The following is a 13,442-nucleotide window of genomic DNA, read 5'->3' as shown; positions in this document are numbered from 1 at the left end:
ATCCCCTAGGGGCAAATTGTTGTACAGTCAGCAGTACCACACAGGTACGGATCTGCACACAGGCTGAGTGACAGCCCCCTCATTTGCATGACGAGGCATAAAATAAATCAAGAAAAGTGTAAAGAAATGTACGAAGAAAATAATGGAGAAATAAATAAGTTTGGGGTAATAAATAAGGGGCAAAATGCATAGGGAAAATCGTGCATAAATAAATAAATAAATGCATAAATAAATACAAACATTTAAAAATAACTATAAAATAAATAAATAATAAATGCAAAAATAAATAAATAAATAATACATTCGAAAATAAATAAATAAATAATAAAGGAAAAAATAAATATATTGAAAAATGATTATAAATAAATACATAAATAAATAAAAGGGAAAATTAAACAGAAGAATAAATAAATAAGGTAATTTCTACAAAGAAGCAAATTAAAACAGAAATACCAATTTGTCATATTTTATCAATTAATTAATGGCTAAATTTATTTGTAATATTATTTTTGCTGCATTTAATGATATATTTATATATTTATTGAGTCATTTATTTATTTATTCATTTCTTTTTCATTTTGGCACGGTTCGTCCTCCATACAAGGGGAGCTTCGGTCACATCTAGAATCAATATCATGATTGAGTGTCTCAAATAAACAGGCTTCAGCAGTAAGTTAATGTTTATGGTTCTTAGCATCTGTTTTGTTGTCCTGTGAAATAGGAATGGAGAGCTGCATCCCTCCTGATAATAAACTACAGTCTTTGTTTAAAATATGAACTGCATTTAATATAGGTCCATTCATTTACAGTTGCATGAGTCATCAGTTTGGGCGGTTTAGAAGTTTTATATACATTTGTGGAGCATATTTAAAGGTCACATATTATACTCCATTTAAACTAGTTATTATAGGTCTCAGACACCTCCAAACCATGTCTCTGAAGTTTTTTTTTCAAAAAAACAATCAGATCATGCATTCCAGCATGTCTCTATAACCTCTGTTTCAGCCCATTTCCAAAAGTGCTGATTTCTGTGTCTGTAGCCTCTGTCTCCTCCCACTCTGCTCTGATTGGTCAGCGTTTTCTGTCAATCAAACGTCCTCAACAACACAGCGTCACCCTCCCCGCCCCCCTCGCGGCCTGAGAGCAGGGAGAGAGAGGAGTGGAGAGAGATGAGCTAGAATAGAGCTTATAAACCACTTTAAAGTTTATAAACCAGAAACTTCACCCAGCGCACGTTACCGGAGGAATCTGATCAGAAATCGGCGACACATGATGAACATCTGCGGTCCAGATTCCAGGTTTTCCTGACGGTTTCTCTCAGGTAAATAATGCTATTTAGCTCAGTGTTTACCTTATGCATCAACTCTGTAAACCGTAAACATACACTCTGTTTTACGTCTGTCTTTACAGATCCATCTGTGAGAAATGACCGACAGAATCATCCCAGAGGAGAGCAGACAGCTGAGAGCAGACAGCTGTGGGCAGATGGGAGATACAGAGCTAACCCGTTAGCATGTAGCTACATGCTAACGGGTTAGCTCTGTTTACATGGAGATACAGAGCTAACCCGTTAGCATGTAGCTAACCCGTTAGCATGTAGCTACATGCTAACGGGTTAGCTCTGTTTACATGGAGATACAGAGCTAACCCGGTAGCATGTAGCTAACCCGTTAGCATGTAGCTACATGCTAACGGGTTAGCTACATGCTACCGCTATGACACGGTGTGTAAACACAGCGACCATCAGGGTGGAAAATAGAAGATGTGAAACAGTAGTCAGTTCATTATTTCTGCTAAAAGATGAATGTATGGAAGATCAGAGTAATGGTATATTATTTACAGTAGTAGCTGTCTCTGTGTTACCATGACTACAGACCACCGGAGCTTAGCTTACTGTAGTTTACCAGAGCTGAAGACTTTCTCCTGTACCATGTTAACATAACTAACTAACAGGTGAGATGATTACAAATGCTGTGAATAATTAATATTGTCATCTGTCTACTCAAATAAAGTTTGACTGTGAAACAGAAATGTGTTGTGTTGCTTACAAGTCACTATTTACTACCTGTACTCTGCTACATGCATGACATCAAATATATATAATATATAAATATCATCTGTTTAAACAGTGTAATTACATAAAGCCTTTGTGAAAGAACATGTTATATTTAGATGATGGGAGTACATGAAGCCTGTTCTGCTGGTTCTTGCAGACTAACAGTAGGAGCTACTTCGGTTGAGGAGGAGAGACAGTGACGCGCTGTGGGGCGGGGTCAGCTACTGAAGGTTCTGCTCTGGTTCGACCAGGAAACCCTTACATGGCTTGCATTTCTCAAATGACGTCAGAATACAAGGAAAAAAGCAAATTTTTTTTCTGCACCCATTTCCGGACAAACGGAGGAGGAGAAAAAGAGAGAGGATGGTCTTTTATGATACTATGGTGGCCTGTAGACACACTGGGGACAGATATTGATGTTTAAAAGACATGGAAAAGTGCATTTTGCATAATAGGTGACCTTTAAGTCCTGACTGTGTGCCCAGTGTGCCTCTTTATGATGTTGATTATAACAACAGTGCAAGCATTATCATGACTGAGAAGTAATAACGGATAATATACATATACAGTCGCTCAGTTCCAGTTAAGCAATAATAATGGCCAACGTTTTAACTTACATTATGATCCCTTTTCCTTCATCTCACATTTCTCTTTCTATGAATTACCTCTGCATTAAAATAAACGGGTCATTTATGAAGATATCTGCTTCACACTGGGATACAGCTGAGGTTTGTAGTCTTGGCACTGAACTACTTGTCAATTGTGCTATTAGAGAAATAGATGGTGTTGCTGCAAGATGTCCAGATCAGCACACTGGTATTAACCCCAGTTTCCAGGGCTGAAGAGGAAGCTACAGGGAAATACTCAAAAACTGACCTGCAGCCAGTTTGCATCTTTTACTGACACTTCCTGGTTCTTCTTCCTGGGAGTCAATGAGTGAGAATGAGAGCGAGTTTGTAATCATCCATATCAATTATTCGGCATGTGACATGGGTATTTACATTGCCAGGGCGGCTCCACTGCTTTGACTAATGGAGCCACCATCTGGACCTGCTCCCTGACTTCACCACGAGGAAAACAGGATGCAAGAGCACAGAGTCACTTCCCATTGGAGGAGGCAGGTGGATGAGATGAGATGAGCGGTAGAGGGTTTAGTGGGACGTGATACTGCTGCCTGTGAAATATCATCATGTTCATTTAATAGTCTGATCTGGTAATAAAAGATGGATCAGCAAACTGTCCTGTTTATGTAAATAATAAGAAATGTAAATAATAAGAAATGCAGAACTACAAGTGTGATATGAGTGTAACACTGAATGCGTTTCTCGCTCCTTGTTTTCTGGCTTGAGGTTTCTCTTTGCTCCTTCCCCTGTTAACCTTTCACACTCCATGAGGTGCTATAACATTTGGCTCTCATTCGGATGTGTCCAGTCTGTCTGCCATCATGGCCATTTTAATGATTTTGTGCTTAATCCGTGTGAACGTTCGGCAAACTATTCCCAGACTAGAAAAGGTCACATGAATCCAGTGTTATTGGAAAGGGTTCAAGGATTTAAGAAATATCGCTTCCCTTAGTTGCTCTTGTGTTCATTTCGTCTGGCCAAGAATACGGCGCTCTTCTCTCTGGACCTTCACTGACTCACTAAAGCTGCAGCCACACAAATTTTGTAATGGACTTGGACTTGGACTTGGACTTATATAGCGCTTTTCTAGTCTTCTGACCACTCAAAGCGCTTTACACTACATGTCAGTATTCACCCATTCACACACACATTCATACACTGATGGCAGAGGCTACTAAGGTGCCAACTTTGCCCATCAGGATTTAATCTAAATACTCATTCACACACCGATGGCTATGCCTCCGGGAGCAATTTGGGGTTAAGTGTCTTGCTCAAGGACACATCGACATGTGACCCGGAGCAGCCGGGGATCGAACCACCGACCTTCCGATTGGTGGACAACCTGCTCTACCCTCTGAGCCACAGCCGCCCTCATAATCATATGATCACAGCCGCCCTCATAATCATATTAATCAAGCTGTCGGATGTTTTTTTTGTTTGGTTTCTGCTTTATAGAGCACAAGTAATGTAGGAGGGCATTGTTCACTTTCAACTCAAGGCACTAGGTCATACTTTCAGATGAAGCAGCTGCATTTTCATCTTGAGATGTTCTAGCTGTTTCTAGTCTTTGTGCTGTGTTAAGGTAACCTGCTGCTGATTCCAGCTACATATTCACCATACAGATATGAAAGAATGGCATCAATCTTCTCACCTAATTCTCAGCTAAAAAGCAAATGAGTATATTTCACAAAATGTATTCCTTTAACCTTGTACTTTCAGTTAACGTTATTTTCATGTTCAGGCTATCTGCAGGAATGAGAGCAGGATTAATGTTGGCTGTCAAACATCTAAATCTTACTCTACATTTGCTAGAGGAATATTATTGCTTTAATGTTTTCACTGCTTGTCTCAAACTAAAGCCAGGCAGTTCATCATATTTTAGTTGAACAAGTGAGCGAATCCAGCCTCTGCTCTGCAGTGGAGAATACAGATACTGTAGGTGCCATGATGCCAAGTGAGAAACAGTGACAATGAGTGAGCGCTGTGCAAACAGTTCAAATAGCAACAGAGTTAGGTAATCAGTTATATTTACTAAGGGGTTGCACAATAAGATGGCAACAGTTGTAGCCTCACAGTGCTTAGAGAACATAAGAGTAAAACAGGTGCCATGAAAATGAGACTGAAATTTCACTGACAAAACTAGAAAATATCTTTCATTTTTGTTCGGGATGCACCGATCCCACTTTTTCAGTCTTGATACTGATAGCGAGACCTGGGCTTTGTATCGGCCGATACCGAGCCGATACATTCTTTTATGTGTAAGGCAACAACAGGCTTGACTTAACACCATGTAACATAAATTTACTGAATTGTTATTTATTATTAAAATAATTAATCGTACACCAACAACTTGACAAACAAATCTTCAAAATTAATTGGAATGACAATTCAGGTGTGAACCTTTTTAATGCAGCAACAGATTGGTCAAAACTTAAACAGGAATTAAAACAAGCAATAATCAAATGACAAAAATATCACTCAAACTAATGTACATTTTTCTTAAGAAACAAAGACTAAAACTAAATAAAATACCAAAATGAATACAGATGAATAGTGATGATATTTCAGCTTTGAGATTTGAGGTGATACATAGAGTAAGAGTTCAATGAATCCTCAAACAACGGTTCGTATGGTAAACATGTATAAATACAATATATATTTTACGAAACGTTATTCCCCATTTTTTGTGCGTTCTCCTACGAATGTCCAGCGGCACGTGTCAATTTCAGCTCGTTACATGCATACAGTCTTTTCAAAATAAACTTAAGGCTTTACAGAAAACAACTTGGTTAGGTTTAGGCAACAAATGTACTTAGTTAGGTTTAGGAAAAGATTGTGGTTTGGGTTAAAATAACTCTGGAAGTGCCGTAATTTAAGTACGGAATTACGTGACAAATACATCAACTTTAACTTCTGGTTTCACACAGGACTCAAACAGCGATGTCCTTGGCAAATGTCTGGTGTTTTCTGACCACCCATCCACCCCGACGTCCTCCCTACGCAGCATTTGTTGCTCTTTATACTTCCTGGTGCACAATTATGTGGATTACATACAAATTGATTTTGTGAGTTATATACAAATTAAAGTGCATTACTTGAGAACAGCTTGAAGAGGTGCAGCAGTTGTGACAAACAAGGCTGTGCTGCCTGTATGTAGCAGCAGATTAAGGTACTTTACCGTCCCAGCTTGCTCTTACCATCCCATAATGCATCTGTGTGATCAATGGGACCCTTGGCTTTGCTCTCATCCCTCTGCCTTCCTCACTAATCAGCAGTGTGATGTGATCAGAGACACCCACCTGTCCTGTCCTCGTGTCATGTCGTACAGGACCAAAGTATTCCTTCTGTCATTTCTGACAGTCCTGTGATGGCAGGGGAAAGACGGGGGCTTTGTCCCAGCGTGATATTTATCTTTGAAATTGAGGAGTTGGACCTACAAGCGACCACTTCATGCGCTTCATACCCTCTGGCTTTCCTTAGGAACGTCTTTCAAATGAGGATGAAAGATTAAGTGCCTCAACTCTGTTGGCCTCGGGATTTTACAGCCAGATCTCATTTTAATATCGAGCTATTTCAACATGCAGAGGTGCTTTTACTTGGAAAGATAGGCTTAAAGACGCATTACATGAACAAAGGCAAAAAATAGATGGCAAACAAACACTGCCACTGGGCACTAATCATCATTATTATATGACAGACCCTTAACCCTGACTCCCAAACACTTTCAATGCTTTGATGAAAGCCTCTGCAGACTGGATTACAGTCCGCAGACAGCTATAAAATGAGCGACATTTGGCTTTTCTGCAGAAGAAGAGTAGCGTCCCTCCCTCAAAAGCAGCTCTTAAAATGCTGTCAATCACAGCAGCACAGTGTACGCTGGACTTGACAGAGCTTCCTCACCAGGGAGCGTTTGTCTGCCGTTTGCAGACAGTTCAAGGTTAATTGATGTACATCATAAAATATTTATAACCAAATGATCATTCACTGCTCAGAGTGAGCAGAATCCAGTGTTATGTATGCAAACCAAGCTTTTGGTGAATCTGTATTGCCCTGCAATAAGAAAATAACTGCACAGGCCTCTAAAGTTAGTCATTTGCACATTTTGGAAGGGGGTTAATGAGTGCCGGTTAATGGGGAAACTTTTCTCTTCCCTCAAGAAGCACAATGTAATTATTTGATTTATGAGTGGCTGGAGGAGGAACGCAGCAGCCGATCACTCTCAGCACCTCAGAGGGTTTCAGCCTGGGGTCTGTTAGACAGACGATCCACCTCTGTGTGCCCAGTCCTCTATCACATCATTACAGCCCCACCCTGACAAACAGTTGTATTATGTTAAAGATCTGTGTTTGTTCAATACCCGATCCTCATTCCGAGCAGATAGTGAAATTAGATGGAAAACAAATAATTGTCCAGAGGTTTCAGTGTAACAAATCCAAACTGTATGTAATTTGCACCACAGGGATTCTTTGTTATTTGGGCATGTAATCCATAACACTGTATTAATCACCACACATTGAGAGGCATTGTGATAGCTTTATGTTTGTGCTTGTCGGAGTTGTTGGAACTGGGTAATCTTCTTGTTACTGTAATCCAGTTTTTGGAGGAGACAGAAATGCCTCTTGGTTCATTCTTGTGCTGACAGTGTCTTGAACAGTGAGGGGATTAGCTGACGCCACAAGTCTGGAAAAACGCCACAGTGGACCAAAGGAAAACACTTTTACCCTTCAACACATTTTAGAATATTTGTAGAAGAAAAGTTTGTACTTCTAGCTGACAAGAAGTCATTAGGAGTATGATGGCACAATTTTTCTTTGTCCTTCTCTAATTAGGCTAAGTGAATGTGTTGCATGTCCAGAGGCATAATTACATGCAGAGGTAAAAGGTTGTGGTGTAGTTTGTCAGTGAGAGTGGCTCTGCCTCGTGTCGGTGAATGACTGCACGCTGTGATCACTTACTGGAATGAAAACGAGCTGCTGTGAAAGAAAAAAAGAAAGAAGGAAAGAAGGAAAGGTCCTTCCAGTGCAGATGAAATGGTTTGTCCTATGTGCTGTTTAATGAGAGGCTGCCAATCGCATAAATGGAATAATTGCCCCGGCTTAATTAAAATAATTCATTGCTAATTTCGTGGAGGATACATTGTTTTTGCCCTCTCCCTGTAGAAATTGATTTCCAATAATGTTCAGTTGGTCACATAAATCAATAAACCAAACATATACTGAATGGATGCACCTTTTTTCTACAGCTTGAACATTCTGGCTAACAACAATGTAAATGTAGAAAAACTCAATATTTATGATATTTTCTTTTGATTCATCTTTGAAAATGTGTTAATACAAATATAATATTTAACACTAATTCTACAGGGAGAAAATAAGCACAACACAACACAACAGAATATGATTTATTAGTCAAAATAACATTTGAAACAACAGCTGAACAATGCTAGTTAAGTGCTACGGTAATGAGTTTACACCTGACTTTTAGGGATGCACCGATACCGATACCAGATCCATAGCTGTATCGGATATCTGTGACAATGATCTATTAAATTCCATTCTATGTTTATATACCATATATACATTTTATACTGACATTTTAATTCCTGTTTAAGTTTTGACCTATTTGTTGCTGCATTAAAAAGATTCACACTTGAATTGTAATTTCCATTAATATTGTAGACTTATTTGTCAAGTTGTTGGTGTATGATTTATTATTTTAATAATGAATAACATTTCAATCAATGTATATCTATGCATTTATTTGTTACATTTTGTTTTACAAAGTTAACAAAGCAACGTTTAAGCCAAGCCTGATGTTTCCTTACACATAAAAGAATGATCCCAGCGTACAGTTAATTAATTAAACACTGGTATCGGATGGGTACTCTGTATTGGCCACTACCCAAAGCCCAGGTATCGCTATCAGGCCTGAAAAAGTCGGATTGGTGCATCTCTACTGAATTTAAGCAAAAAGTCAGTGATGTTTAGCATCTGCCTTTCTATGTAAAGTTTAACTTCTCCTTCCTTTTAGTTGAGGTCAAGCAGAGAATGTTGCATGCGAACGACAGTCCCAGGTTGGGAGTCCTAGAACTGAAGGGTCTCCAGTAGAGATGATAGCTCATTTTGAAAAATTCTTAACCGATAACCGACCCTCGTTAACCAATAATTAACCGTTAACCGACAACATTTGTGCCTCGCATGCAGCGGTGTGCCAGCTGCAGTGTATGAGCACAACAGACAAGGAGTCCAAGACAAGTCTCCAGTTAAACGTCAGGGAGCGTATGCTGCGTTCACTGTCTCCAGTTGTGTAGTGTAGCGTGCAGTGTTGCGGACATGCAGCCACTTTCCCAGTTAAAGTCTCCACCACACATTTAGTTTAGTTTAGCAGGCTGTCAGCTGTGTGTCTGCCCGGCGTAACAACACTCTGTCCGTCCGGATTAACGATAGCGATTTTTCTGACAAACAGTGTGTGTGTTTGTGCTACATTAGCAGCTGTAGCTCTGCAGGTAGCTTTGTGCTCCCCGTAGTCACACACATACGTAGTATCCGAGTGACCGTGTGTATGTAACTTCAGCGAGTAACCGACAGACCGTGTGTGTGCTGTCGGTGGCGTTCTAGCTGTGAACGTAGGTGTAGCAGACAGTGTGTGTTCACTTGATTCGTCGGTGAATAAATGCTACGAGGCTACAACCCCTCCGCTCAAGCGAACTCAAGACCCGAGCCAACTTCCTGTATCTGTAACACCGGCTCAGACACTCTTAAGGTGGACCAGCTTTTCTCCTTAAAGTGACGAGTTTTTCGTAGCTTTTTAAGTTATTATTAACATTTCTTTTAACCGTTTTCACCGATAGCGTTAATCGGTTAAATGCTTAATGTCGCTTAACGGTTAAACAGTTAATTATTAACATGCCTAGTCTCGAGGCTTTAAGTGACAATGACCTCTGACTTCCATACTTTTAGACAATTAGACAATCCCAGTGAAATCTGGGGTCTGTTTTGCTTTAAAGGGGTACTCCAGTGATTTAGTATGGCACTTCTACAAGTCAGAGGAGAGGCAGATTTAACACATCGATTTAAAACATCAGAGCAGTTGAGGCTGAGATATCATGACTTTTACTCCCTATGGGTCAAAATCCAAAACCATCCTATAATTCCCATAATGCTACTCGATGGTGTCATTAGACCTTGTCTTTCTCCACATGCCTAGCTCATAATGCAGTCTTTCTTTTAAAAATCGGAAAAAAGCCAGAACCTCGGTAATTTCCTCACTTTAGGGACCGCAGTGAGCCACAGAGGACATTATACAACTGTTTGCATATATTGATCTTCATGTGTAAAATTGCTGGAATGTACTACTGGTACACTACCAATGGGGGTAGCCAAAGTCAGAAATGGTCAAATTCTACACATAGTGGCTTTAATGGAGAACATAATGGTGCTACCTGGTAATATGCTGGCGCCTGCTCCTTTGTTTGGACCAGGACCGTAACTCTACACACGCTCCAGCCAAACTCGGTCCAAATTAAACCAGCCCCATTATTTTTTACTGCAGATTTGTATCCTGACTTTCCTTCCCAGCTTCAAACAGAGACCCCATGGTTTTGTGCTTTCTTCTGCCAGACACTATCCACGGTTGCCCTGAGTTTCTGTTTGCCCTCTGCCTCAGAAGTTGTCACACCGCTGACCCTCATGCAGCCTTTTGTCAAAGCAGGACTGAGGAAAATATCTTGGGGTCTTGCAAGCATTCCTCTATCTTCCCTTCCTCTCATAGCCCTCTATAATACCACCCTTGTTTTTTTTCTTTAGCTCAGACAGCCTGAGATTCTGTTTACCTAAAGCAACAACTCATCTCGTGCCAGAGACAGATGTTGTCTCCCCAAACTCAAGCATAGCTCTCATTCAGAGTTTCACAAAAATGAATCAATTAGTTGATCCATTACTAGATATGGCAGCAGTCTATACAGAAAACATCCTGTCATTTCAAATGAGCCAAATTTAAGGTATTTTTCTGGTAAATTTCTTTTAATTTCAAGTTATTATAACTGTAACTAACCAGGTTTTCTCAGAAATCACAGCTTAATGACTGTAATTGGGTATGACTTCAATACGTCAAGCAACAGTTTCTCAGAGTTGAAGACCGAAATTGGCTTGTTTAAATTATTTAAAAAATATTTTTCTTAGACAATTTCGAGGATCTTTACTCAGTAATGGACTGATACTAGGGCTGGGCAATATATCAATATTATATTGATAACATGATATGAGCCTAGATATCATCTTAGATTTTGGTAATATCGTTATATGGCATAGGTATTGTCTTTTCCTGGTTTAAAAGGCTGCATTACAGTAAAGTGATGTAATTTTCTGCCAACTTACCAGACTGTTCTAGCTGTTCTATTATTTGCCTTTACCAACTTAGTCATTATATCTACATTACTGATGATTAGTTATCAAATAGTCAACCCTACAACATCATTTCAATATCAATATTGAGGTTTTTGGTAAAAAATATTGTGATATTTGATTTCCTCCATATCGCCCAGCCCTAACTGATACTTTGTAATACAGTGATGGATCAAAGAATACCCCAAACCTACATGCACCTCTTGTCCTGTTTGTTGTCATTATATTGCCCAAAGTATGTAGACACCCAAACAATGTACGGGAACACTCATATGTGATTGTTGAACATCCCATTTCAAAACCATAAATATGTTGTTGCAACATCCGCTTCTCCTGTGGGAACACTTTCCACAAGATGCTGGAACTTGGCTAGAGGAATTTTCTCCCTTTTAGCCATAACAGCATTAGTGAGGTCAGCCAGTGATGGTGGGTGATAAGTCTGGTTCACAGTTCATCCCAAAGGTGTTGGGAGGGGTTGAGGGCAGGGCTCTGTGCAGGCCAGTCCAGATCTTCCACACAGAAATTGGAAAACAGTTTCCTAGTTGACCTGGCTTGGTGCACAGGGGCACACTATTGTCTGAAATATCATTATACGCTTTAGCATTAAGATCTTCCTTATGTGGAACCAAGGAGCCCAAAAAAGCAGACAAATGTGATCAAATGAAGGTAACTCCAGCAAGTTTCATCAACATGATTCCAGGTTGCATGTTAAGTTAAGTTCAACCCAAATTCAACACCTTTTCAAGTGGATGGAGCCATTTCTCCCTCCCTCTCTCTATCTATCTCTCAGTCTATTGTTTCTCTTTCTCTGTAGCAGTCTGTTTTTCTACACTAGGAGGCACTGCAAAGCTAGGATGAACAAAAGCAAAAACATTTTGGTTCAGTCCCAATTGCTCCTCTGAAGGGGAATGGACCATAAATCTCTGTCTTACTCTTTCCCTCCCTCTGTCTTCATCTCTTTGCCTTTCCGTCTCCTCCTCCCTTTCTCTCCGTCTCTCACCCTCTCTCTGGCCTGACTCCAAAAGAGTTAGTGCTCCAGGCACTCGGTCTCAGGTTGTCTGAGCTTCACAAAAAAATAGGGAGTTATTGGAGATGGGTGGACGGCCAAGGAAAAAAAAACAGACGAATGTGTGAGAGATCTCAAATATGTTTCTTCGATCACGCTGTGACAAAGAAGTGCATGAAGGTCCGTGGTGTAGGATCATCTGAGACGCAGGGCAAACAGTAACCTTAGGCAGAATCTGACAGCAGAAAATACAAACCCCAAAGGGTGTCCATTTGAAGGTGGAGGACTGTGAGGGTGAATACAATTGAGGGATTCTTAAACAAGAAGTTATCTGGTGGAGTGTATACCGGTTGTATCTCAAACATGCGCCGTGTTGCAGTGTATCAGTATGTGACCTGTGAATCAACACAGTATTGACATTTGAAAGGTTCAACCTTTCACAGCTGCTCATGAACGTCTGAGCAGAGAGAAGAATGAGCCTCCATCACCTTTGAGGTGAGTTCACGGTCTGCTGTGAACTTGAGGTTTCTGATTTAAAATAAGTAAATTTGTGCCATATGTCATCTACCGAGTTGTTACCTTTTTAACACTAAGCTATTCCTGAAGTCAGGATGGAAAGAAGTGTTTTGTAGCAATTGAGTCACATAGAAGTTAGGGCTGGGTGATACGGCCTAAAAATAATATTGCAATATTTTTAGGCAATATCGTGATACATGATATATATCGCGATATTTTCAAATATCCACTAAGCACTTCATAAATGCTCGATTTAACACTTTAATGCATACAATCACACCAATATGATGATTCTTGTAGTCCCTGCTGCACATGTCTGCATTAAAACCTCGTTTATATTCATTAGTGGTTTCTGTTAGAACTATTTTAATCTTGCATGTAAAAAGGGAGAAATCACAAGTTGAATTTAACAAAACAGTATCCAATAGTATTCACTTTAACCAAATAGTTATCTAGCAATACATGCTTTATATATTTTGATAAATACATAAAGCACAGTTTTTAATGGCGTGTAATAAGTGTAAAGTAACTTATTGTTATGTTTACCAGTAAGCTGTTATAACATTGCTGATAATAAAAATGATTATTTTCCCACTAGTGTAGAAAGACTCACCAATCGCGAGGTGTAGCCTGTGGCCAAAGCAGTCTGGTCCACTAATTCAGGCTCACGGCTTTGGTTCTGTTAGCTGGACGTTCAGATTGGTAGTTGTGGAGAAGTGGGTCACCTCTGTTAGCTGGACGTTCAGATTGGTAGTTGTGGAGAGGTGGTTAGCTTGTTGGCCAACTTTTGTCTCACTGAAATGTAGAACTCCGGTAGAGCTTTCGCCGCAAAAATATTT

At 39.8% G+C, this 13,442-nt stretch overlaps 1 long non-coding RNA gene across 1 annotated transcript; it reads left to right on the top strand.

The window, feature by feature from the left end:
- Nucleotides 1-892: 892 nt before the first annotated feature.
- LOC141770850 (uncharacterized) lies at nucleotides 893-2,031 on the top strand. The gene is made up of 2 exons (XR_012594634.1): nucleotides 893-1,321; nucleotides 1,411-2,031. It is a non-coding gene; the product is annotated as an uncharacterized LOC141770850 (long non-coding RNA).
- The last annotated feature ends 11,411 nt before the right edge of the window (nucleotides 2,032-13,442 follow it).

Source organism: Sebastes fasciatus, chromosome 7, assembly GCF_043250625.1.
Source record: "Sebastes fasciatus isolate fSebFas1 chromosome 7, fSebFas1.pri, whole genome shotgun sequence".
In the NCBI taxonomy this organism is placed as follows: Eukaryota; Metazoa; Chordata; class Actinopteri; order Perciformes; family Sebastidae; genus Sebastes; species Sebastes fasciatus.
The sequence above is the reverse complement of the archived record's forward strand: the minus strand, read 5'-3'. Positions and strand labels throughout refer to the sequence as shown.